General features: G+C 38.4%; 1 pseudogene; it reads left to right on the plus strand.

Annotated features, from left to right (window-relative positions):
• The first annotated feature begins 498 nt into the window (after positions 1 to 498).
• LOC142110012 (uncharacterized) overlaps positions 499 to 27,239 on the plus strand; it is a 55,175-nt pseudogene continuing 28,434 nt past the window's right edge.

The following is a 27,239-nucleotide window of genomic DNA, read 5'->3' on the forward strand; positions in this document are numbered from 1 at the left end:
CGTCCAGTACCTGCCAATACCCATGATTATTCAGCATCTGTCTGAGCATGGATTTTACCTTCTGGTAAAGTCTCAGTGGAATCTGACAGTAATGGCCCCTCAGAGTAGCTGTGTCAACAGTATGGATCTCATGCTCCAGCTTGGTGGTGAATTCAAAATCTTCCTCATGACAGGAGAAAGCCCTCTGTCTCCTCCATAGGATTTGCTCAAGTTTCTCAACATCTGATGAATCCAGTTCTTCTTAAGACATGTCCATTCTCTCCCACATTACTTGTCCATTCCAACTGGGGGTGGGTTGTTCTTCCTGATCCACGTTGACCACCATGGTCCAGGAATTACTCTGATCGGCATGGAGAGACCATTTCTGATGAGTTTCCCCACTTCCCTCCTGCACGGGTGCCACTGTGGCTAACAGAGTACCCAGATGTATCCCTTGAGATAGGTCTCCCACATTGCAGAAGTGAATGGGGATTCTTCCACTCTGGATGAATGCCAGGCATGGCCAATGATGGGAAGCAGTACGACTCCACCTCTGATACCATAGGACTCACTGGTTCGACTATGTCTTCTCTTCTTTTCAGACAACGCCTGTTTCCCACTTCCATCCGGAGCCTTACCTCCCTCCAAGGTGCGATCTCGAGCACCTGATGATGATTAGTCTAGATAGAAGCAAGTAGTTAAGTTCTTGCTTCTTCCCGTTCCATCCCACACCATTGAGTTACGCACTGGAGAGCCTTTTGTATGGGCCTCTGTACCCCCAAATCCCTCCAGTAGCAGGTTCTAGAGCCTGGCCACCACCAAAGGACACTCTTCAATTAATTCTGCTAAATTAACAATGCACTGTTCAGTGCAAGCCTCTCTTACGGCCAGTCCCATTACCGCAAAGGGATTCAAGTTTAACAGCTGTTGGGAGTTGGCATCCAGGCAATTCCGTGGAGACAGCAGAGAGTAGAGAAAACTCACGCTACTCCGAATGCCATCACCTTGTGGTGTCGGGGACTGGGAGTGGAACTACAGATATCCTGAATAACCCTAATTCTACTGGTGCTGCTTGTGCCTGGTGCTCGAAGGTAGCCAAGGGCCTTGTAGCCAAATGAGAGAAGAGCAATATAAAGAGTGAAGGTGCAGGCCTGGGAGAATTGTGCCCACAAGGTCCTTACCTGGCTCTGGCTGTCTCCCTGGTTGGTCCCAGCACTTCTGCAGTTGTATCACACACTGCCACCGTCCTTAATGCTCTGCTGCCGACTCCTCTTCTTTTCTTCATGGCAGGGGTGTTCATAGCCCTGACAATGGCTCCCTGCTGACTTCTGTGCTATTCTTTTTTTCAGGTCTCCGGCAATGTCCTTCCTTTTCTGGTGTTGTGATGAGCTCTGATTTGGCTCGCTGTGGCGCCAAAATTTCAAACAGCCAGAGGTGAGCTCTGATTAGTTCTCGTCTCCGGCTGCCGATTGGCTGATGGTGAATGATTGCTGATTCGCATCACCAGAACCGGAGCTCGCCGCAGAGGAGTGCAAAAACTTACCCATGCTGAATCCAGGACCAGGTAAGTCTTCTTGGCTTTATCTTCTGTCCTCTTCCCGGGCTTCAGGAAGAGGCTCTTCACACATCTTATTCAGTCTCTCTACCAGTCCTGTCACGTTCTACATCCAAATTATTGCCAGAAAATGTATTTTTTCTTATCCAGAATGCAAGCAAACTCTTATACTCTTGTACTTTATCTTCTGAAAAACCAACCAAATAAATCAGGCGCTGATGGGTAAATAGGGGTGCTTGGCCAAAGTGTTCCTCAATCTTTAACAGGTACTGTATCCTATTATATACCAAAATCAACAAGCCAAAAGAACACAGATGAGTGCTGGTATTGGTCACCAATATAGTTAATATTTATTAAAACTCTATATTTAATATAAAAATAATAATAATATAAGATTAAAAGTATCTATTAATAAAATGAATTTGACAGGTATATGCCTAAATATCAAACAACCAAGTGATATATTGTGTCCATCCAACTCATCCACATTGCTTAGCATATAGAAATAATAATAATAATAATAATAATAATAATAATAATAATAATAATAAAGTCAAATCTTTTACTGTATTAGTCCTTGCAAAGAACAGTAGTCCACCTGTATACTCCATATAAAGATGTTAAAAAGCAAAAGATGCAGATGTCTCTCAATTCAATCCTTTATATGCAGCAATGAAAGCCATCAGGAAAGTATTTCATCTTCATCATAATCATCATCAGTTATTTATATATTCATCTTAATACATATTAGATGTACCTTAGGATCTAGGTGACTGTTCTTACAATATAGTAGAGAAAACTTTGTTTCCAAACAATTGTTAAAATGTTCAGCCGAAAGTAATGGACAAGAACCTTCTCAAGTTGATTAGGAAACCTGACATGTTTCTCCGCCTCTTTGGGGGCGGTTTCATCAGAGGTGAAGATCACATCTCCAAGCAGCCTTAAGTACGTAAACCTCATGTGTGTGAACCTATCAATTAACCATTTCATGTTACAATAACACTAGAATTTTTTAGTATATTACACAATAATAAATTATATTATACTTTATGTTATTACTTTCTGACTGATTACTGCAACCCCCTCCCATCTGACATTCCTCTCATCCATCTATCCCTGCTCCAAGCTGCCTTAAATGCCATGACAAAAAGTTTTTTTCTCTTGCTGCTCCACATCCGCCACACCCCTCTGCAATTCCCTGCACTGGCTGTATGTGTTCTTCAGAATATAATTCAAATTTCTCACCTACAAAGCCCTCAGCAACACTTCCCCATTCATTCATCTCAAATCTCATTTCTAAATGCTCTCCCTCTCAGCCACTTAGATCCACCTCTGACCTTTCGCCTCATCTCTGATAATCACTTCTCACTCCGGCGTCCAAGACTTCTCCCATGCCGCTGCACACCTACAGAGTTCTCTAACACTCTTAATTAGATGCTCCCATAGCCTTCACATTTTTACACAATCTCTAGCTATACTACTTACACAGGTACACACTCCCAACTATCCTAATCTCTTCTACTGTAAATTAATATTCATATTAGAAGTCAGATTTATGTAACCTATATTTTATGTTTCTTTGGTCACACAACTCCACTGTTATTGTGAATGCAAAACGTACACCCTGGCAATATCAGTATAAGTAGATATTCCTTCTGATTTTTTTTATCAGACTTATATATTAGATAAGGTGGTATGTAATTTATCATTTATCTTCATTGTTTACTAAATAACTTGAATATATGAAATATATCGATCTTGTCAAACAAATCCACTGACATTTTATAAAAACATGAGTAGAAATGGAAAAGAAGTGTGGATTTGTTATATCTAGATTGTTCTAAAGCATTGGACACTATGACCTACTGCAAAGTAGTGTATAAGTTATATTCTTGTTTACTAAATATAGCAATATGGGTTCTCTGACATTTTTGGTAAAGTTTACTCTGTATGCAATTTCTACATTGTTGTCTCAGAGTTGGATTTTGAACCATTTGCTATGACTTGTTCATAGGTGAGGATATCAGTAATTTACTTTTTTTGCAATCAATACCTCGGGATCATTCCCGTTTTATTAATAAATAATTTTGTTTCAGTTTTCCACCTGATTATATGTTTGCCCATCTAATATTGTTAAGAAAGAGTATAAATGCTCACTAAATAAAATGATAAAATATTGATAAATAGGATGTTATATTTCACAGAAAAGAAAAATACATACATGGCAAGCCAGTATTTTTTCACTGGAACAGATACAGCAACTGACGGACAGTATTTCAAGTGTTGTTTTCTAGACCACAAACTACGCAGTCCTGGATTTATCTAGTTTCAGTGAAACCCATTGGGCCTGATTCCTTAAGGAAAAGAAAGCTAAAAAATTAATAAATTTGAACCTTGGCAAAACCATGTTGCAATGCAAGGGGTGCAAATCAGTTTATTATTTTGTACATAAGTAAAATACTGGCTGTTTTTTCATGTAGGATGCAAATACTTGATAACTTTATTTTCACACTGACATTAAAAGTTGATCTAGGACATGCTCCTACCCAATTATAAATATGTCCTCACATTTTAAATTTACCTCTCCCTCCAATGCAACATGATTTTGCCAAGGTTCAAAGTTATTCTTTTTTTGCTTTACTTTTCTTAATGAATCAGTATTTATTTTACCAATACTGATTGTAGCGACAAGTGCGGGATTTTTTTATTGTTAAAAGTATGGATGTAGTCTAAAGAATTAAGGTAACCTGTATTGTGAGGGGGGGGGGGGAGGAAGGCTCATATATTTCCTCATCTATCCTCCAATCATCTATCCATCTAAGAAATTAGCTACTGTAGCCCTGCTCTAAGATGCCAGTTAAGTATTAGCAGCATGTAATACCCTTTTTGATCATGGCTTTATGAGGATGCAGGAATGAGAATACACCACCACTGTAATGAATCTAATTTATAATAGTAAAGTTATATTAATCCCATTAAACACATGCATAATTAAAATAAAGTATCAGCAGTAAATATCAATGTAATAATATGAAATACTCAATACAGCAGAAAAGTAGTAGTTTGGATTTTAACTTAAGTTAAACTGAACTTTGCTAACAAAAATTCACTTAAATATGTTATTGTATAAAAGAATATAGTAAAAATCAAGAAAAGATAGTGAAAATAAAAATATAGTGTGACAGTAAGCAATTATGATGCACAAACACTGCTGTGAAATAAAGGAAGGATTTTTGAGGGAAGGAAGATAAGGTGGAGGTTATAAAAATGCAATTTGAAATACTGTTTAAAAAAATAAAACTGTGTAATGTGTGCCTAGTGGGATCACTAACTCAATGAAAAAGTAATCAATGATTGGCAATAAACAAATAATATGTGAATTGTGTTTGCAGAATAAGTTTTACCAAATTATTGGATTCTCCATTTCTGATATACAGAAATATAGTCCAAGCTATGTCTTGTGAATTGTTATCCTATCTCCTGTGCACAACAAATGGAGATAGTTGATCTCATTGAGGCCATAACACACTTATCTGTTCCACAACAGTTTACATGGTGAGGCTTATAAATTATTCAGTAAGTCAGTAATCAATACTATAAATAACAAGAACAAAAGCTCATGGGTCTGGTCAGCATTAGTGGCAAAGATTTATAACAGTTTGAAAAAGACTCAACAGGAGATAGAGCAAGCTGAAAATGTGTGAAGTTTGCTCCACAGTTCATACTTTCGGGTTAATGAGGGTCTCCAGTATATACTAAATGGCTTTTACTACACAATAATGAAATGAATGATACATTTAATTTCAAGCATGATTTTGAGGGTCTATGTACATTGTGCAAGATTTTGCGCTTTATAATATAATTGTGCTTTTGCATGTCAAGACTACAGATAAAGCATGCACAAATTGTCTTCTAACAGTGGGTGATTTTATTAAGCTTCTATACTCTGCCGCATTAAGGAAATACAATGCATTGTGTCAAGTGTACTTCCCAAAGTGAAATATTGAAATTCCCTGCAATAGTTCAATATTCCTATGTTATTTGTCTCCCAGAGTCCCCATTTTATTCCCTTTGGAGATCATTTAGAGATGGACGAATTTGTAATCTAAACGCACATATGAAAAGAGTCGCATAAAAAAATGGTATAATCATACATATGTTGAATCGTATGCATCTCTATATGCATCTAGGCATAACAAGTGTGTATATTTATGCCTCACGATAGCACAGAGATAGCGTATAGATGTGGTTTGACAGTGTTAGTAGTAAATGTAAAAGTTGCAGTACCCTATTTCTACACAATATAATAATAGTGTCATATACTCAAGACAGAATAGTGTCTTGACAGTGTATTGACACTACAAGTGCCAGCATGCACATGGGCACTAATGCATGCTGGCGCTACAAGTATAAATTGTGCCCCCATAATTAAGTAATGTGCCTGTCATAAATAATTATTGCCCTGCTAGCATTAAAATATTATTATATAAAAGTATACATTCATATTTCTCCATAATGTATTAATACAATAATATTGCAATTTCAATATAATGAGAGATTAATTTGGATCAGTAAGGTGGTAAAGTTACCTCTCCAGGGGTGTCAACTTTGCTAATTAAACCAGTCCCCATAGACCAGGGAGGTCGCTGGGATAGTAGCCTCTGGGAGAGGGGCGTGCTGTTTTTTGCACCCCTCCCCCACCTATAGGTACACCAGCCTGGAGCTGCTTTGGTCATCGCATGGGGCACTACACTCTCATTATTATAGTAGGAACCAGCCCAAGTTGCTCAGTACTTGTTAATGATTTTGACTGGGGACATGTTCCTATTTTTGATTTTTTTTTTTATTACAACTGGAGTATTAAACAGCGGTAACTGTCAATGACTAACAGTTCTTTCCTATTCAGCCATGTATGTTTTTCTGGAACTGACCAGCTGTAACCTCAGCTCAAAATACAGATGCTGGTGACTCTTTAATTTAAAATTAAGCAATTTTACGATTTATTATTGACAGCATATTTCATTAATTGTAAGCTGTGGTTCCCACTGTGATCTCTTATATTTAAAATGATTCAACATCAAAAATGAGCTGTCAGACAAGGTATTGCAAAACGCAGTGCCGTAACTAGACATTTTAGTGCCCTGGGCGAGACAGGGCACCGGCGCCCCCCATCTAAGTGGGAGTGGCATATGACAAGTGGGTGTGGCCAACCTAATGTGTGGGTGGGGCTAGAAATGTACTGAAAGAATTCTGATATGTATGCAAAAAATATATAGCGATAGGTATTGTAATATTTTATGTACTTAATACTCAAATAATTACAAATTATTAGATACATTTTATAAATCACCCCGAATTATACAGCTTTGCACCCTGAAGCAGAACCCTTTCCAAATATAAATATTGCACCCAAAAACAGAACACACCTTAATGCAGAGAGCAGCAGCCTAAGCAACACCCAGAGGCAGACCCTCCCTCACTTTTCAATCCCACTACAGAACATAGCAGCAAAATATAAAGCATCCTTTCAGCACAGTCGGCACTCAAATTCAAATGCAGCCATTAGAGGGATAGCAGGACCATGGTGCCCCTTTTGCTGCTAGCAGCAGCTTACAATGGGGCATTGTGACTTTTTTCAGGATCTGTGAAACAACACACAGTAGACACTTCTTAAGTAAACAGGAGAGAACCATAAACCACTCCACCCAAAAGTACAAGCTCTTTTTTGTACTTTACAATGCTTAACCACACACTACAAATACATAGCTTGCCCACACACACTACCAATACATAGCCTGTAAACACACATAATATAAATACAATTTAACTTACCTTTCCATCGCCATTATCTCTTCAGTTCTTCTTTCTCCTGTGTTGCGCTGCTGGCGCTGCTGCTGCTCCTATCTGCCCCAGCAGTGCTCCTCGCTGAATCCTCACTGAAAATTACGTCGGGCGTGATGACGTCACGCCCGACATTCAGTGGGAGGTCAGGTGACTTTTTTTTTTTTTTTTTTAATCCTTATTAACACTGCCGTAATTTTTTTTTTTACTATGGCGGCGGGGAGGGGATGGTAGCGGACGGCTGCTGCGCCCGGGGCGACGGCACCGCCCGCACCACCCTAGTTACGGCTCTGGCAAAACGCATTAATGGTTTGGTACTTAATATTAGCGTTACTTGAGGAGAATTCATGCTGCATGGGTTTTGTGGTGGCAGCAGATCTGACCAGCATTAACAGACAATTTGATGCGCAATACATCTGTTAATCCGCTTATCGGGTGACATCTTACCTTTACAGTATTACTGACAGAGTTAATATACCACTATGAAATAAAGACACAGAGACTTGTTTTGGCTAAAATGTACGGTCAGCAATTTATTGAGATTATCAATATATTGAGAAGAGGTGGCAAATATAAGCAGACCAATCAGCCCCTAGGTCACACCCATGAGCTATAACGTCTTGAATGTGACCAAATTATCCGCTGACTGGGCTGCTTACCTCCACTGCGAAACTTTATTTGTGAAAATTTCACTCAACTGACCCAACACTAAGAACCATAAAAAAGAAAAAAGTAATATAGAAAACCAGAGCGAGAAACCAAAATAGGGCCTGGGTGGGTGGGAAAACTCTCCAGACAATGAAAGCGGAAGCTGACTGCTGGTACCTGGACCTTATCCTGCTTCCCCCACTACATTCCTGTAATCCTGCCCCCTATGTCCCAACTGATTGGCTGACCCCTGCCCCCCAGTGGAGTTAACTCTTGCTATACTGGTACTTTCTTTTACCTGCCCCCTCAGCGTTTATGTTACCTCGGGCTAATTCCCGCCCTCTGTTATCTATGTGCACAGATGTCAGCTTAGCGGACATGACTTTGAATGTTATGTAAATGGGAGCTTCCAATTTTTCTTGACATCTAATATATTTTCTCTCTCCTTAGAAGAATGCAATGTTTCCTATCATTCTAAAGAAGCAATCCATTGATTTGGTTCTAAACATCTTGATGATCTATATGACCTACACATACATAAATATCTCTTCAGTCACTCACTTCTCACTACCGCCTTTCATATGGTTTGCATGAGTTCCATTCCATTAAAACATTTCTAGCTAGTGTCCCACAACCTTCTGCTTGTAAAATCTAAATTTCATTATAATTTATGATACCGTGAAAGTCTCTATTGCCTTTAAGTAAGTAAATCACTAATTTGTCACCTAATCTATGTATTATAAGAGGCACTGCCAAATGTTGGTTCTCATCCTAGCTGTCCAGCAAAGGCAAAACTATAGCCATAAGAATTCATGCAATTCATATGGGGCCATTGGACCGAATAAAATGTATGTCTCCAAGGACATTTTTGACAGTTAAGTAAAGCAATAGGAATGTAAATAAAGTACCCTTACCTGTGTCAGAATGAAAAAGATATAATGTTTGTTGATGTGCTTTGTATTACTTTTGACTGGAGCAGTTGTCAGTGGGCAAGAGCGATTTTAATACTACTACTACCACTATTACTAATACTACTACTGCTACTACTACTACTACCACGAATAATAATAGAGCATGGATGGCCAGGAGTTACTTTAATATTTTGTGAACCTTATCAATTTCTAGCTACCCCTCTCATCTCCTGCAGCTACAGTATCTCTTTCAAAAGCACTACTGCTTCTCTACTTCCTCTATTTACTTTTCTCCTTCTGCTCCATAAGATGTTTCTGTCCTCCTTGATCTCAGCTTAGGACACCTCTGTTATGGTTTGACAGCTGTTCCGTCCCAGACAAACTTCTCATCTGAAGCTGTCCTCTAGTATCTTAATATTCAATCTTTGGAAAATTATCAGCTTAAATTAGTGTCAGCTCTATGCTGATGATAACCACCACCTATACACTATCATGTGATCGCTCACACTCTTAACTAAGTAACAGAGCTTTCTAAAGGTAATTTATAAACCAAAGGCACAGTATCCCAAAAGTGTCATCCTTATGTCACTGGTATTGCAGGCAGTGGGCCTGATTCAGAGAGAGATGTACGCTCCATTTGCACAGCATATTTTGCATTTTTTTCGCACTGTGTATGCTCAGAAAGTGAACATATGTAACTGCAGTTATTCAGACCTGCGACTTTTTGGCACATACTACTCCTTATGACTGAAGAGGCATGACATGGAGAGGAAGGGGTGTTTTAACATAGGCAATGTACCATAAAGGCATGTTCGAGCAACTGCTTAAAAATTCAGACTGGAGAATAGTTGCAGATATGGCTGATGAAGCAGCCTTATTTTCAGATGGTTCACAGACACTTAGATTAGGATTTACCAAGCAAGTTGTAGCAAGGATACAAAAATTATTATTTTATGCATGTATGTTGGGAATTTCCTGATGTACTAGCTAGGTCATTCAAGTTTAAATGATGCTTCACACTTATAAAATAAAGGTTTTTGTACATGTTTGCAAATTGGACCTAAGAGTCTGAGGGGTGTGTCTGTTGTCAAGTGGATGCATCTGCTACTCGCCCTGGACACATCTTCAACTCTGAATATATCATACATATGCTTACACTTGTGTGCCACTTTTTCAATCACAATTTACACTTATACTTGAATTCTACCCTGAATCAGGCCCAGTATGTCTGATTGTACCCAACTCACTATGGATTTGCACTCTGAAACTCACCATGCTATTACTTTTTACCAGGGCCAGATAAAGGGCCACACGGGCCTGGAGCTGAAAATTATGAGCAGCACTGCTGTGAGTAGCACTGTGCCACCAGAGGGAGAGCTGCCAGAAACATGGAGGGCACGGGTACCACCTCCCTCCAACCACCTCCATCTCAATCTCCTTTTCCTTTCCACCCATGACAAAATAAAAATAATATAAAAATAAATAAAATAAAAATAGATAGACTCAACTGTCAACATGTATGTCATCCCACGGCTCAACCCTAACCCCCCCCCCCCCCTTTTTCCTCCTTTTCTCAAGTAGAAATGACAGGGATATATTGCAAGTAAGACAAAGCAGGTATTACATTTTTATGCATAATAGTTTGACCAGTACTAGTGACCGATATACATTACAGAGAGCTTCCTAGTGACCAATATACATTACAGAGAGCATCTTTGGGATTGTTATTCATCTCAGAGAGCATCAATACATCAATACATTTATATAAACTGCAGAGAGCATTCTAGTGACCGTCATACAATACAGAGAACACCCTATTTACCACCATACAATACAGAGAGCACCATAGTGACAGATATACAATACAAAAAGCATCCTACTGTCCTCCATATAATACAGATAGTATTTTAATTATTTTTTAAATACTTTTAATATTTATTTTTTATTTTTAGTACTTTAGTTCCAGCCATAAAATACAGAGAGTAGGAACCCTCCTCGGGCATTGTGCCCCCAAACCCTTGCCTTGTCATACATTGTGCCTGTGCCAGAAAACATTCAAATAGTTTAAAATCTAATAAAAAAAAGTTAAAAAACTAACACCATATACACTTTTTTATACTTTTTATTTATTTCAAAATGACAAGTTGTACAAGTTGTATAAACCAACAAAAAAAACAACAATTTAATAGCAAATACAAAGATAAATAATCAGAAATGTATAAAAAATAGATCAAACTAACAGCATATTTTATTTTTAGAAAACAATTTACATTACGGTGTTCTACACATTCATACAAACACACACTACCCCTCATGGCTGTCAGCTGCACGTGTTCCAGTGCTGTCAACGGATTAAATTCCTTCTTCTTCCGCTGTGCTTGGTCTGATGCTCCACTCCTGCTACAATCTCTCTACCAGTGCACGTGATCATCCAACTGTTGCCAACTAAGCACTTTTTGGCACCATTGACTCACCAGTACGCCTCTCCCAACCAAACAGAATTTTTCCCCTCAGCTCACCTTTTTCATCCCAGCTATATCCTTTATTCCATATGTTCTATTATTCATCCTTTAATTCTCTCCTTCATGTACTTTACCTTCTTCAGCTTTCTATGTTCTCTATGCTTTCCCCCTCCTTATTGCTCTTTCTATTCTCCCGCCTTTTTTCTTTAATTCCCCAATTATTTATGTTCTCCCCCTAAACCTGTGTTTTCATTTTTGCTCCTTAACTGTGGCTGCCGTGATTGGCTGCACTCAGGATGGTAAAGAGTGTGACAGGTATATCAGGCCAATCACAGCAGCCACCAGGATGGGAAGCTAATGCAATATCCTTAGAGCCTCGCGATTTGCTGCCTGCTGCTGAATGAGGTGGGGGCTGTGGAGGCTTTCAATAACCCAGCAGCATTGCACACTCCCTCCTCCCCCGTACATGTGTCGCACCGAGTGTCAACAAAAAAGCAAACAATAGATTAGAAGGAAAATATATTTAAAATGCAGTTTATTCAGAAAGGCCTGCCGGGGCCTATCAGTTTTGGAAGGCCTTGACTGCAACCCCATTAGACCAATTGTTAATTCGGCCCTGCTTTTTACCGACTATTGTATGTGAATATGGGCATGCTTGAGTGATTGGGGATGCAGGAGGAGAGTGTAGTTAACGTTGTTGAAAGCTTTGGAAAGGTACAGGAGGATGAGCATGGAAAAGTGACCTATAGTCTAAGCAGAGAGAAGATCGTTGGTGAATTCAGTGAGGGCAGTTTTGCTGGTGTGAAGGGGATGGAAACTCAATTGGTCTAGGAGGGAGTGAGAGAAGAGTAAGTTTGTGAGGCAGTTATAGACAATCTGCTATTGTAGTGTGGAGTTGAACAGGAAGCAGGAAATTGGACAGTAATTTAAGAAAGGGCAAGGTTATGATTAGGTTTTTTGAGGATAGGTGAGATGACATGTGGTGGAGAGAGACGTGTTAAAGAGGTGGACTCTGTGCAGGCAGGCATTGGGGGAGAAGGAAGAGAAGATGCAGGAATACAGATTGAAAGCACATGGGACCCTTATGGAATGTTAAAAGGCTTTTTCAGAAATTTGTGCATAGACTGATGATGGTTGATAGGGAACAGGGAGAGATGCATTAAAGTAGGCAAGATCTGATAGGAGGAGATATGTTCCTGTATGACGTCAATTTTGGTGGCAAAATGTGTTATAAAGTGTAGTGCTGTAATGGAGATGCAGGGCAGAGGATGGAGTTGAAGGTGACAAAGTAAAAATAAATGTACCCCTTAGATAATGAAATTTTGGTGTGAGAGAGAATATAGTGTTATTAACAGAAATGTACCAATCTGTTTAATGTAATAGAAAGTGGGAACACCAGGATTTTACTTTTTAACAACATTAATTATTATAGATAGTAGACCAGAAGTAGGAGACAACTGAGAGGTAGTAAGGGGCATTTATGAAGAGCAACACTTACATTATATAGCATATCTACATAATATAAGCACGATTGAACCTGGTCTTATAGTTCTGCATACACACATATGCACATCTCCATATTTAGCACATACTTGCCAACTTTTTTTTTTTTTCTTCCGGGAGATGCCGGCTGGGACGTGGACGTGCAGGGGGCGGGGCTGCGAAATCGCGTCATTTTGGCCCCGCCCCCGTGACGGAATGACGCAAATCGCGTCATTTTACAGTGGGGGCGGGGCTAAACGCCGCGATTCCGGGTGAATCGCGGCGTTTAAACTAAATTTTTCCCCCTTCCTATCAGGGAGATTGCCACACTCGTCCGGGAGACTCTCGCAAAATGCGGGAGTCTCCCGGACAATGCGGGAGAGTTGGCAAGTATGATTTAGCATGGTTATGGTCTGTTTATACATCTGATGTGCTGTTGTAAAAAGCTCATGTCTCGCACAACTGAAACTGTCACCACTAGGCACAATTTGCTATAATATTAATAAAATGATGTTTGCTTTATCTAATCACATTATTTCACTTGGCAGAAGCTCCATCCATCTAATAAATGCTGAAAAGACCATTCAAAGTCAAGTTTTATATTTAATTATTTATAAAACAGAACTGACTGTATAAGATATCAGAAAATCATCCCAGGTTACTGCATATTTGCACTTTTGCATGTGTAAGTCCTACACATTGTGTTAAAAGTGTTTCTAAGAGATGTCTTGTTACATTAGAAAGGCCAGAGCCTTTCTCATATACTGAGACATGCCAAAGCATGGGGATGCTTGTATAACTACAACTACAACTGAAACCCATATTTCCACAGTAAATTAATAGTAGAAACATATTTTACCATAAACACTCACCATTTTCTTTATTCCCATATTTACTGATAGCCTAAATTCTTAGTAATCTTCTTTTCTAAAGTAACCCAAGGATTAAGAAAATAATTTAAAAAAAGTCCTGCTGCATGATGAATAACTAGCTTATAGCCAAACAGGAAGGGGCTGACCAGAAATTGCCAGTCAGAGCAGCTGGCCTCTGGTTGGCTGGAGTGTGAGAAAACTGCTATGTTTGGCTACTCTTCAATAGATCATTGGGGCAATGAATTCCATTGTAACAATGTATAAATTAATTTAATTTGCAGGTAAAAATGCCTTGGTAACATCTCTTAATGAAGCTGTGATTCTTCATGCTTTATGCCCTAAAGCTTTTAAAAGAAACTTTATCAATCCACTGTGTTACAGAAGGAAAAACCAGTAGAATACTTGATTGTATAGGACAAGTTATAGTCAGGAAGAGAGAGAGGTTATTGTGCAATATTGGAATCCTGGACTCTAATTTATCCCCTCCAATGAAGTGACTGGAGAACACAAAGTCATCTCTTTTTGAGCAGACTTGATTTCTTCCAAGACATAGAAATACATACAAAGTAGAGTGTAGACTTAGGGGTAAATGTATTAAGCTCCAGGTTCTTCAACACCCCTTGAGTTTGACGTCTTCGGCATTTAAATTTAAAGCAGCGCTGCCTTGTAAAGGGAAACTTCCCTTTACAAGGCAGTGCCGCTTTAAATTTAAACGCCGAAGACGCCGAACTCGCGGGTGTTGAAGAACCCGGAGCTTAATACATTTACCCCTTAGAGTGGAATGAAAAGCTGTTCTGTTCATTTCTGAAACTAAGAACTCCTAGTATGTTTATGCAATATCAGTATTATTGAACCTCATACAGAATGATAATTCAGACACCTTAAGGACTTAAGGTGATTCATAACTTATATAATAACTTAAATGTTTAGTAAAATATCTCTTATAGGTGTCAGTGATGCAATACGTAAGTTTATTTCTTGTGAACAATGCTATTTGTTAGTATAGGTTGTTAAAGACAGAGTTTCTTAAATTTTATATTCCATCTAAGAGAATATGTTCACAATGCTTAGATAAAATATTAGGAAACAATATACAGTAAGTACATGTTTACAAGACTGAAATGAAATAATATGGGCTTAAAAGAAAACTACAAGGAAACATACCATTTGGCCAGCTGAAAAACTGGAGAATTACATCTGATACCTCACAACAAGGAATATTGTCTTATTACTTCCAAAATGAAGTACAATTTTAGAAAATCTATTTGTCCTTAAAGTTAAAAAGCTTGGGACCGAAGTCCAGCCTGCAGGTGGAGTATGGATTCACAATGATTTTACAGCTGTAAACCTTATTAGCAGAACATTTCTTAAACATAACAATAATAAAGTTCAGACCAAGGTTGTCTTTGTTCATTGTTTTGAGCATGTTATAAGTCAACTAGGGGTTGATACTCTTTAAATTTTACATTATTACACTTACCAAGCGATCTTACCTCATAAAGACACAAGACACTTGTTTGGTGAATAAAAGGTCACAATTTTTTTGTGGTGGCAAATAAAACCAAGATCAAAGAGGCCTCCAGCTGGTTCACTAGCTGAGGCCTGCCTGACCAGGCAGTTCCCCATAACTCGCCAAAGGGTAGTATTGCTAATTGAATCTCCCCTGTTAAAGGAGAGTGCCCAACCACCACCCAAATGTGTCATTATGGCTGCTGATTGGCCTGTTTTTACACCAACTAGACCTTTGTGGAAGAAAAATCATATCAAACAAAGCAATCAGACTGATTAATATACCTCTTAAAACAAACCAATTTCCATCTACCCAAAGTCATAATGGTCTGAACCAAACAACCCTTTAAGGCTGCCATAGTAGCAGCACCAATCCTAAAAGAGTGAGTACTGTAGCTAGCAACATTCAATCCAAGCTTGCACACACATATTTTTGTAACACCGCCTTAAATTGAAATTTAGTTAAAGGAGGCCCATTACCTCAGTCAATTACTACAGGGGACAGGATCTATCCAAAAATACACCAAAGCTAAAAGCACCAGATAAACTGTGGAATCCTCTCTGCTCTGTAGAGTGATCCAAAACCCTTTACCGAGCTGGTCAGTTTTAGACCTGTGAATCTTACAAACTAAACAATCACACATGGCAACAGGATTCTTGTTAAGTATACCTGAAACTTATGTTAACTTCGAATAAGCAACAAACTGATTCTAAAGCATCAAAGCAAGCCATTGAAAAAGCCAAATGAAACAAAGAAGACTCAAACAGATCAATCGCCATATCTGATAAAAACCCCCAACAAGAGAACCAAAAGTACCCCCATCAATAGGCCTCTTTCATCCTCACCCACCAGAGTGAGCCTGGCCCAACTTTTTAAGGCTTTGCAAGCCAGGAAAAATTTGGAAACATCACACAAACCCTTCAACTACAAAAAGAAAGAAATGCCCACCAAGGCTGACATCATAGAGACGTTGTACTTGCCAGAAGTAACACACCATCCCAAACAAAAGCCCAAAAATGCTACTGGTTTCTGTACTTCAGGTGCTTTTCAAGGTAAGATGGAAGATCTTACTTTGAAAAGCACCTGGAGTACAGAAACCAGTTCAAGATGACTTTGCCTCCCTATAATTCTTCAAAATAGACAGAGCTACTGCGTGCCCAACCAGATCTTTTATACTGGCCTGATAATTTGCCAAATAGAATCAGGGCAGGTGACCCCTAAAATATTAGCAGTTTGCGTTAAAGAGCAGAACTTCAACCAATCAAAATGTGACAAAGCATCAGCAATCACATTAGCTGAACCAGTAACATGGCTTGCTTTAAAAACAATATTAAAGCATAAATATTTATATACCAGATGTCTTAGCAATCAAAGCGCGGGAGGAGAAGTGACATTCTGATTATAAATGGCTAGTACCACCCCTAAATTGCCTCACCAAAAAACAATGCTCTCACCCCGCAAGCGGTCACCCCACAACTCTACCACTACAACAACTGGAAACAATTACAATAGAAGAAGACTCCTCGTGAGCCACTCCTGATGCCAATCAAGGAGTGGCTATATATCATAGATATATATTGTAACAAAAGGAGGCATTTAGCTGACAATATGCGAAGAAAGCAGGGAAGTAGAGTAAAACATTGGCACAGTTATGTACCTAGGTGGAGATTAAACCAGGTAAAAACATATGTGTAGTTTAAAATTGGTTTACTTACATGATTTAAAAGCTGCTTCCTCTCAGCAAACAGACAGGGTGGGTCTGATAGTCTAAACAGAGCCAGGGATGGGCGTTTCCTTTTAAAGAGAAGGTGGGTGTGTCACCTGTCCATCAAGCTAGGCCTGTGGGAGGAGTGTCAGGTATAAAACCCTGCTTGTTTCATTGTTCAGGGAGATCAACGCTGGGCTAGCTGGCTGATCTGGACAGAGAGCTGGACTTTGTATTGTAAGCGTTGAGGGTCTCCATAAATTGCTGTGCAAGTATACGGTGTCAAAACATTATTACCATCCTGACAATAAAGAACCATAAAAAGGAAGAAGTTGTACGTGTGTGCTTCTGCAGTAGCGGGCTCTTGCCACAATATATATATATATATATATATATATATATATATATATATATATCTATCTACAATAACAATATATATACATATATATATATATATATATATATATACACACACAGTCAGAGAGAGAGAAAAATATTTGAAAATAAGAGAAAAAGACAAATGAAAAAGCACAGTAATTCACAATCGAGTGCACTTAACTATCAAAAAGGCAAGCAAAAGAATGCTAACACGTCGCGCCTTTATAAGCCTTCCCTAGCTTATCCCCTCCCTTAACCACTATACTCCTTGGCGTTTATGTTACTTCAAGCCAATTCCTGCACTCTTTTATCCTTTCAAATGTACCAATTTATGCACTTTACACCCATCTGCCTAAAAATAAAAAAATTCCATGTAGTTTAATTGTTTTTTCAATAATTGTACACCAAATGTTATATTATATAATTCAATTATGATACAAGCATAAGATGTTCTATGCAAAGAGAACCTTAATAAACAGATTACTTTAATTGATTGCCCCCTTCAACTTTTATAAAATATTTTGATTAGTCATTCTCTTTTCTGTTTATATTATTAAGACAGAATAACTGATTTTGGTTACCATTGAAAATGACCAAAAAAACCTGCTGTGTTGATACAGTTGTATCTAATGCGGAGCTTTGTGATGTTGCTAGGCAATGGAAATAAACAACTTTGTTTAGATTATATAAAGGCTTTGGTGGAGAACATAAGAGGAAGTTAGAAAGATAAGGCTATGTATTTTGTAAAATTTGCAGTAGGACATGTGCGTGAATCAATTCATTTTTTATGAGTTTATTTATTATTTACATATTGATTATTGCAACTTCCTTTAAAAAAATATATGCTTGGTTAATGACTAAAGTATGTATAAGTATATACTCTAAATGCTAAATTATGGAATGTTTTCATTCCTCCCAGTAAGCGCAATGCTGGTTATATCACTTTAAATCCCCTTGCAGATAATTTGCTCTCTCTCAGAGCAAATTATTATTAGGATATAAGCCATTTGCATAACACACTGCCGCTGGCTACATCATCAACAAAAATATATATGTGTAAAGTGATATCACGGGAGAAGCAGACGACCATATTTTATTTACAGAACTGCATATTAAGTAGAGCGCTAATCAAAGGCATAATGAAAAGTTGGTTCTTATTCCTGCTCCGTGCAAATGCATCAAGTGTCAAATGAAGGTTTTCCTTTGCTAGAAGATGAATAAAGAACCCCATAAATTGTGCTCATTCCTGCTGACAGTGTTCTCCCTCTGACTCCAATCGAATTTAATTTACGTAGTTTACTGAAGCTCCATAACTAATTGACAGGTTCATTAATTTACTGTCCACTTTCTTTAAGTATAACACTCAGTATGTGAACTGAAAGATTCCTTGGTTCACTGGACTGAGTTACTAAATGCATAAACCATATTGTATTCTCTCTAATATACAATATAATATACAATATATATATATATATATATATATATATATATATATATATATATATATTATACAATATAGGAATTGATAGAAAATATGTAGATCACAATGAAATTAGTTATTTAGAATTGTATAATTTTATATAATTTATGTACATTATATTCTGACTCTATGCGCCTGATTCATTACTGATCTTATCTTGTGCAGAAGTTGCGATGAGTATTTTAAGAAGAAACAGGGAATGAATTAAGAACTTTGCAATTCAACAAGGAATGGAAAGTTCAAAGACACGCCCACCTTAAGTCATTTACGCAACAGAAAATAAGATACCACAGATCTTAAGCAGTTAGTTCATCTTAAGATCTGCTTCTTATTTAAAGATAAGAAGGTGTTACGTAATGGCAAATGTGGGAGGTGCAAAGGCTTTGTTTACACATATAAAAACACAATCAGAGTGTATTATGCAGGATTGTTGTAACCTAATTATTCGTTTTAACACTTACATGTTTATATAACCTTTGACAAATGACTTTGATGTGTTAATGAGCTAAATCAATACAACTTCTTTTTCACCTACATGATTGTGTAATGTGTTTGATTTGAACTAAGAATGTGGATGTGAATTCATCTCATAATAATTTGCTAGCATAAATAAATATGTATATTAAAATAAACATTAATGTATTATAAAAATTTATATCATTACATTACAAAATGCGTAGCGTAATCTTCCATAATCGATACATAGTAGAGTACATATAACCTCCACACAGATAAAGATCATGAGTCAGGAATTAAACTCACGACTCCACTCTTGGAAGGTGGATTGGCTAACACTAAGGAAAAATTCAGTTGGAAAAATAAATACATTCTATAGACTAGAGCGAGAAGCACACAATAATGCAACAGATGTAAGAGCTACATAATAGTGCTTTCAAACAAAAATAAACATAAAACTGGAACTCTTCCCTTCTTATGAAAAAATATATGCCAGTTAACATGTACACGGTTACCTTAGTGGTTTGTACTTCTGTCTCACAGCATTGGCATCATGAGTTTGAATACCAAACATGGCCTTAGCATCTGTGTGCAGCTTTTGGCCCTGAATCATTAAGGAAAGGAATACAAGAGGGGCTGTATCCAAAGCAGCAGATGTTTTTAAATAGTAAGGGGTAGTGTTTGGCTATTATTTAGCACATAAGCAAAGTAATAGCTTTTTGTTATGTAACACACAAACACAAACACTTGATTTTTACTCAATATTCAAAGTTGCACTACAACATGTTATGGCTGACAGGGAGCACCATAAACTTGTAGAACAGACTGTAGAGGTCTTCACCTATAGCAAGCCACCTTTCCCGTAGAGCTGGACGCACTCACAGGTACTTAGATGCCCCCAGGACTTGAACTCAAAGTAGTACAAGTTTATGATGTCACCACAGCACTGGCGAGGACCAGACAGGAGGCAGAAAGGGAGTCCAGTTGTCAGGCCGAGGTCAGAGGGCAATAGCAGACAGCAGCGTGAAGTCCAGGAAAGGGTCGGAGGCCGGCAGCGGTCAACGTATCCAGAAAGCAAACCAAGGTCAGTGGTCACAGGCAATCCAACGGGGTCAAACAACAAGCCAGGGGTTATACACGCAAAATCAGGTCTAGCAAAACAGCAGAGGAGCAGGAAACAGGAACAGGGAGCCTAGCTACACTGAGAGCTATAACTGGCAGTGAGGCTCTATCCTCACTACTTTAAGTAGTGAGGGGAACCAATAGAAGCAGATTGCCAGCAAGACTCCTCCCTAATATAACACTACTCAATAAAAGGCCATACTAGCAATTCCAAGTCCTGTATGAATAAAGAATATAAATGCATATATAAACTACTGGAGGGCCACTGATATGGACAAGAAGTTTTAATTTCTTCTGCGCACATGCGCCGAGGTGTAGGACAGCTGGCCGGGCACTGCGGCAGGAGAGACAGAGCATCCCGGTTGTTGCTCAGGCAACCGGGACGCGGAGTGCGGAAGTGACCGGCTCGTAACGCAACATGCTTTATCCCCATTATAAATCTGTCCTCGTATTTTACATTTGCCTCGACCTCAACTGTAACTTTGTATGCTGCATGCTGCCATCTATTACTACGAATGCCCTTAGACTTTGGGTGGGGGGGTGTGATTTTGAGGGGACATGCTCCTTAGAGTTTAATGCAAATATTGTCTGCAAACCTTTTCTTTTTATTCATCTACCGCTTGTATATTATGTACTCAGCTTCCCTACAAACCAATACAGACAACACTTCAGCAGCACAGTGGGTTAGTGAGTCACACTTCTACCTTATAGCCCTGAGTTCATTTCCCAAAAATGGCCTAATCTGCATGGACTTTGTGGGCCATTAAGCTAAGTAAAGGCAAAAATGTGAAATTTGTAAAAGTGTTAAAAAAAATATTTTATTTTGGGCACCAAAGTAAACTAATGGCTCTTATTCAGGTACCACACTGACACATTGAAAGTTGACCTAGGACATGCCTTACCCCAATTATCAATATATACCAACTTTTTCAATATACCTGCAATCAAACATGCTTTGACCAAGTTACTGCTTTTATTGACCAACTTTTCTTAATAATTCTTGCCCTGTATGTTCTCTCCATGTTTTTTGATTTTTCCTCCCTGAACTCCATTTGACTTCATCAATCCAAATCCATACTAGTAGTTGCATTTGCTGATATGAAATTGACGCGAGCATGTGTGTGTGTTTGGGGATTTTTAATCTGTAAGCTCTATTGGGCCAGGGACTGTGTTCTCTGTACAGTGCCTCAGAATTGCTGGTGCCACCATAAATAAATAAATGATGAAAGACATTTTGATGTAGTCAGGCTGGCAGGTTGCAGCCCGGGGAGCGCACAGGCGGCCGCATCACATGACACGCGATGCGGCTGCGTCATATTGAAGCGGCCGCATCGCGTGTCATGTGATGTGGCCATCTGTGCGCTGACGCGGCCGCATCTCGTGACAAGTGATGCGGCAGACGGTAGTATTCGGCCAGTTTTGCATCCACGGGGGTGGCGGCCAGCCCAAACAGCCGTTAGGCAGAGCGGCCCGGTGGACCGCTGCCCCCCTGCCCCCCCAGTCCAGCCCACCCCTGGATGTAGTGCAAACAGACCAATGTAATTTAAATATTAAGGTATGATTTAAATATCCATCCATTATTGGCTAAAATAACCTTGACACATTTCTTGTAATTAAATTACAAAAGACACACACAATTTTTGTTTTTTTGTTTTTTTATAACAATTTTGCTTACATTAATATTCGAAACAACAACATTATAAAACTTTTTTAAAACTAATAATTTTGTTGCAATAGAACTTTTTTAAATAATTTAGAATTTTTTAAATTTTTGCGCCGATATTTTAAGATGTCATGCAAAATATTTTGTTTAGCTTAGATATGGAATGGATAACTAGCTATTGGGAAAATTGCATGCGGTTAATCATGATTTTTGCTCAAATACAATGGGGAGAACTCAATTGACCATGTTTTTTTTTCTTTTTCCACTGGGTTAAAAAAAAAAAAAAAATACCCACGCGGGTATTGCCCCGCTGACGCGACCTTTAATGGCTGCCACTGCGTAAAAAATCGTGCAATTCAATTGTAAAACAGGTAAGCCAGCCCTTGTGCATTAATAATTGGTGCTGGCAAATTTTGGGGGGAGTGAAGGGATGGGTTTAACACGGTCATCAATAATAAAAAAAATACATTGGCATATATTTTATTGCTTTACACAACCTTTCTATTTTATAATATCTACATGCAGTAATTTTTTTACTATATTTTTTCATTTTACATTTTTTACTATACAATTATCTATACCATGACAAAACACATTATTACATACATATTAGTACATAACATACATAAATATATTAATTAATAACTAGCGTGTATATTATTTTTATGAGTTTTTTTTTACATGCTTTTTTTAAAAGAAAATCACCTTTTTCATATTATGCAATACTGATAAACATAATTTGTCTTTTACTTACATTATTACATGATTTCAAATAGTTTTCTTATATTTTTTACACAGTCATGAGAGGTGAGAGATTTGACAGTTTACAGTGACGTGTTAAAAAACAACACTTTCAATGGATCTTCTACTTGTCCTCGATAGGACCGTTTCTGCAAAAAAATGCTGCGTTAAAAATGTAATTGAATATCGGGTAAAGTTAACCTGGTCTAAAATGAGTGAAAACCGTGTTAAAATGACTTAACGGTATAAAAAAAGAACCTGAAGTCAATTGAATTCCCCCCAATGTGCCTCAAAAGGAATACAATTATGAAAAGGTTTTTTATTCAATACTTACATTCACCTTTCGCCACCTCCTTCTGAATAGCCACCTTCTCCACAAGGGCCGCCTCCTCCACCTATTGCTCCTCCTCAGCCTCAACCCTGGCCGGATCCTGCTCCTCAACCCTGGCCTCTGGTCCGCCACGTCTCTGACGGCATCTTGGAATAAATATAACACATTAGTATTTTTATAAATATTCTACCTGTTCCATAGTTACCTACATGTAGTCATATAATAATGTGAGCTGACATGAAACATGCATTTAGAAACAGAGATAATTGAGTGCCTTTAAACAAAAACCTCAGAAACTAGAGAAAACAACACTTTTAGATGGCCTGTAACAAATCTTGGATTTGGCTTAGGTGACATTTTAAAATGTAAAAACAAGTACTACTTTAATTTTGCATTTTTCCTGCAAAATAATTATAGAATCTAAATAGTGACAGATTATGGAGACATATTGCAGGAGGTATTTGGGGTAAGGACTGGTAATATGCTTTAATCAGCTTACTGTAAGCATTGTCCCCAAAGATTGCCTGCACAAATATCTGCAATATACCTCATCTGCCACAGTTAGATTAGAAACGTTGCCTTAGTGGCTAGCACTTCTGCCTCATTGCACTGGGGTCATGAGTTTGAATCCCAAACATTCCTTATTGGTCTGGAGATTGGGCGTTCATCAGTAATGATACTTAATGAAATGTTAACCCAAAATAAAATAAAAAAAAACAGGCCCAAAAGCATGTTGCTTTGGAGGGGGAGCTTTGGTTACATTTGTAATCTGGAGACAGATTTCTATTTGGAATATGGCATGTCCTCGATCAACTTTGAGAGTCATTCTAAAAATGAAATAAGTATTTGTAGTATAGTTTTTATTCCGATTACTAGAGATTTAATAGAGAACTCACGTCTCCTGATCTCTTCCCTGAGCTCCACCAAGAGCTATGGTTGGTGCCGGCGTAAATCACTCCACCACTGCTGGAGCTGGACTACAGTCCTGCGGCGGTCAAATCACAGCCATATGAAGTGGCGAACCATGCGGTACGCCTGCAGCTTCATTTCATTTGAAACGTATTGGCCACTGGGCATGCTATCCATGCCCTACGCCAATACACAGAGCTCTCTACGGGCAAAGGTGGCAGACCTCATTGTGACTGCTCTTAATACTTTCCAGTATTCAACTCTGTAATTGGTTCTCAGAGCGCGTGTGGGGACAACCTTACGTCACTCGCGGATCTCTTCCATATCTGTGTGCAAAATGACGGCTTGTTATTTATCCCTCATATCCTAGCAAACGGGGGTGGACTGATGGGAATTGTACTCCACTGTTCGCAATTACAGGCACCTGGCAACAGGCACTGGATTTAGAAGTGTGGTAGTTTTTCTCCAAGCTGAGTTGTAAATGTAAGTGTAGCGATAAAGTATAACATTTTAAGGTAACTACCAGAAAAAGCATACAGTCATTTACTGAAATTTTTAAAATATGTGTCTGTAATTTAAAACACAACTTGGTGATATGGTTTTGATCAGATTCAAAGTAACACATTTTTGGGGCCCTAATTTGCCTCATGAATCTGGCCCTCCTCCCCTCACAAATTTCCTGAGAAATTAAATTTTAGACAACACAGAGGGTATAGTGATGTTATTGACAGTGAGTGAGATTGAAAGCCAGTTGGTGATTCTGGCATGGGGGACAATAATGAGCTCTGTATAGAGCTATCTTTGGGACATCAATGGGGCAAATGCAGAAAGACAGTAGTTTTCAACAGATAGTGAGAAAGCAATGTACATTTGGGTGTCCTCAATGTAGAGGTGATATTGGAGGCCAAATGACCAAATTAGTAGCCCAAGACAAGAGATGTACAAAATTAAAGCACAACATTTAGAAAAAAATAGAGCCTTGTGAGACCTCAATAGAGAGTGAGATTGGAAGAGAGAATGTGCCAGAGATGGGTACACAACAGGAGCAGTTAGAGAGGTGGGAAGTGACCCAGGAGAGAACTGTCTAGATGGGCAATGGAGTGTATACATGCAGGTGTATGGCCCACTGTAGTATCTGATGACGAGATATGATGCTGTGTCTATGCAATGCCGGTTACGGAAATCTGTTGTTTAGTTTTATACTAATTAAAGAATGTTTGCATTTATTTCTGATTGCGAATTATTCTGAGATGCATTTGCATAGACTTTTTTATTTTAATTTTTATAAAACAAAACATGATCCTTCATGTCTGTTACTAAGAAGATGTGTGCAATTTTTTATTTAATTATGCTCATTAATACTTTAGGTTGCCATTAGTGCCTGTGTTGTGTTGTATGTTTGTTTCAATCTAAAGTTTAACTTAGTGGTAAGACAAACCAGCTGCCTACAGCAGGGTCATGAGTTCAAATCCGGAGTCATGCCTGTATCTGTGTGGACTTTGCATATCCCCATGTTTCTGTAGGTTTACTGTCACCAGTTAGTAATATAAGCATTAATGACAAAGCAGTTAAAAAAACAAAAAATGCTTTTATATTTTTTATTTTTCCATGAAATACATTTATTAAGGTGATCTTAATGTTTACTGAACATAAAATACATTTTTTAGGCTGTTCTTGACTGCAAACACATGTTATAGCATGCATAGAAGACTGTCATCACTGGTACTCAGGACATAGACTAGCCCTGTAGCTGGAGCAAGAGATACAGCAGAAAAGCAAGTAACTTTGTAATGCACAAAGCTTGATTTTGGCACGCTCTTAATGTACATTGACTATGGGTGAACGTCCCTTCCCCACCCCGTTCACTCCCAGAAATCCTAGACTGTAGTAAGTGTCCTTTATGCACAAAGATGCAGTGAGCATTGTGGTGCTCAATGTTGTATGTCTCACTTCTGGGCATGCACAGAGAGATTTTGCATATGATATACACAAAATCGGCAGATACGCGCCTTGAAGAATCAGGTCCTTAGAGTTGAAAAATAAATAAATATATATTATAGTATTGGTGTTTTGATACATTCTTGATGTTCTTTCCTTTTTGAAGGATCGCCCATTTTATATTATTTAAAGGTCATAAAGATTGTTTTATTTATATGGTATTTTAATGAAATAGACTTAGCACCTTAGGGTAATCTTAATATACACCTGTGAAATAACTGTAATATACTTTATAATGTTACTTTATCTTAACTTCTGCTCTCCAGCTGTTGTTGTCATCATATAACTTGTTGGGAGGAACAAGTCAAAAACAACTAAAGGTAGACAGTTGGCTGTAATGCTCAGTCATTGAAGTTTACAAAATGTAATTCTGCTCATTGCACTGTTAATTTTTCTTTTTGATCCCTTTCCCACATGCATGAATAATGGAAATTCTTTCCCATTATAACAACTATGCATGTTTTACAACAAGCATACTTACAAAATATATATATTACGTATAGGTTTAAAAGGCTTATGTTTATCAAGGCTGGGTCAAATAACATAATATGACCATGCACGATGAGAGGTCAGTATAAATTAGAGATGGGCGGGTCCGGTTCTCCGAGAACCGAACCCACCCGAACTTTGGGTATCCGAGTACCGAGCTGAGCAGCTCGGTACTCTCCCGCCCATTCCGAATCCAAATCGAGGCCGAACGTCATTGTGACGTCGTCGGATCTCGGGACTCGGTTCTCGCGATACTTCAACTTTATAAATACACGCCTCCACAGCAATCCATCGCCATTTGACAGAGGGAGAGAGCAGGGTGTAGTCATAGGCTAATTAGAGCAGGGACAGAGAATACCATATTGTTCTTGCAATTGCTCTAACCAAAATCGCTAGTGCAGAGAGGAGGATAGAGGTTTATTATTTTTTCTTCATATTTGGCACTCCCCAGCGCTTTTGGGGTGTCCCCCATAATTGTGCATTAATATTTCTGGCTGTCAAAAGTCATATCTGTCAGCAGTATCTACTAAATAATTTGTAGCATACCTCAGTGTTTTTGGGGTGTCCTCCCTAATTGTGCATTAATATTTCTGGCTGTCAAAAGTCATATCTGTCAGCAGTATCTACTCAATAATTTTTAGCACTCCTCAGTGTTTTTGGGGTGTCCTCCCTAATTGTGCATTAATATTTCTGGCTGTCAAAAGTCA

Source organism: Mixophyes fleayi, chromosome 1 (assembly GCF_038048845.1).
Source record: "Mixophyes fleayi isolate aMixFle1 chromosome 1, aMixFle1.hap1, whole genome shotgun sequence".
Classification (NCBI taxonomy): Eukaryota; Metazoa; Chordata; class Amphibia; order Anura; family Limnodynastidae; genus Mixophyes; species Mixophyes fleayi.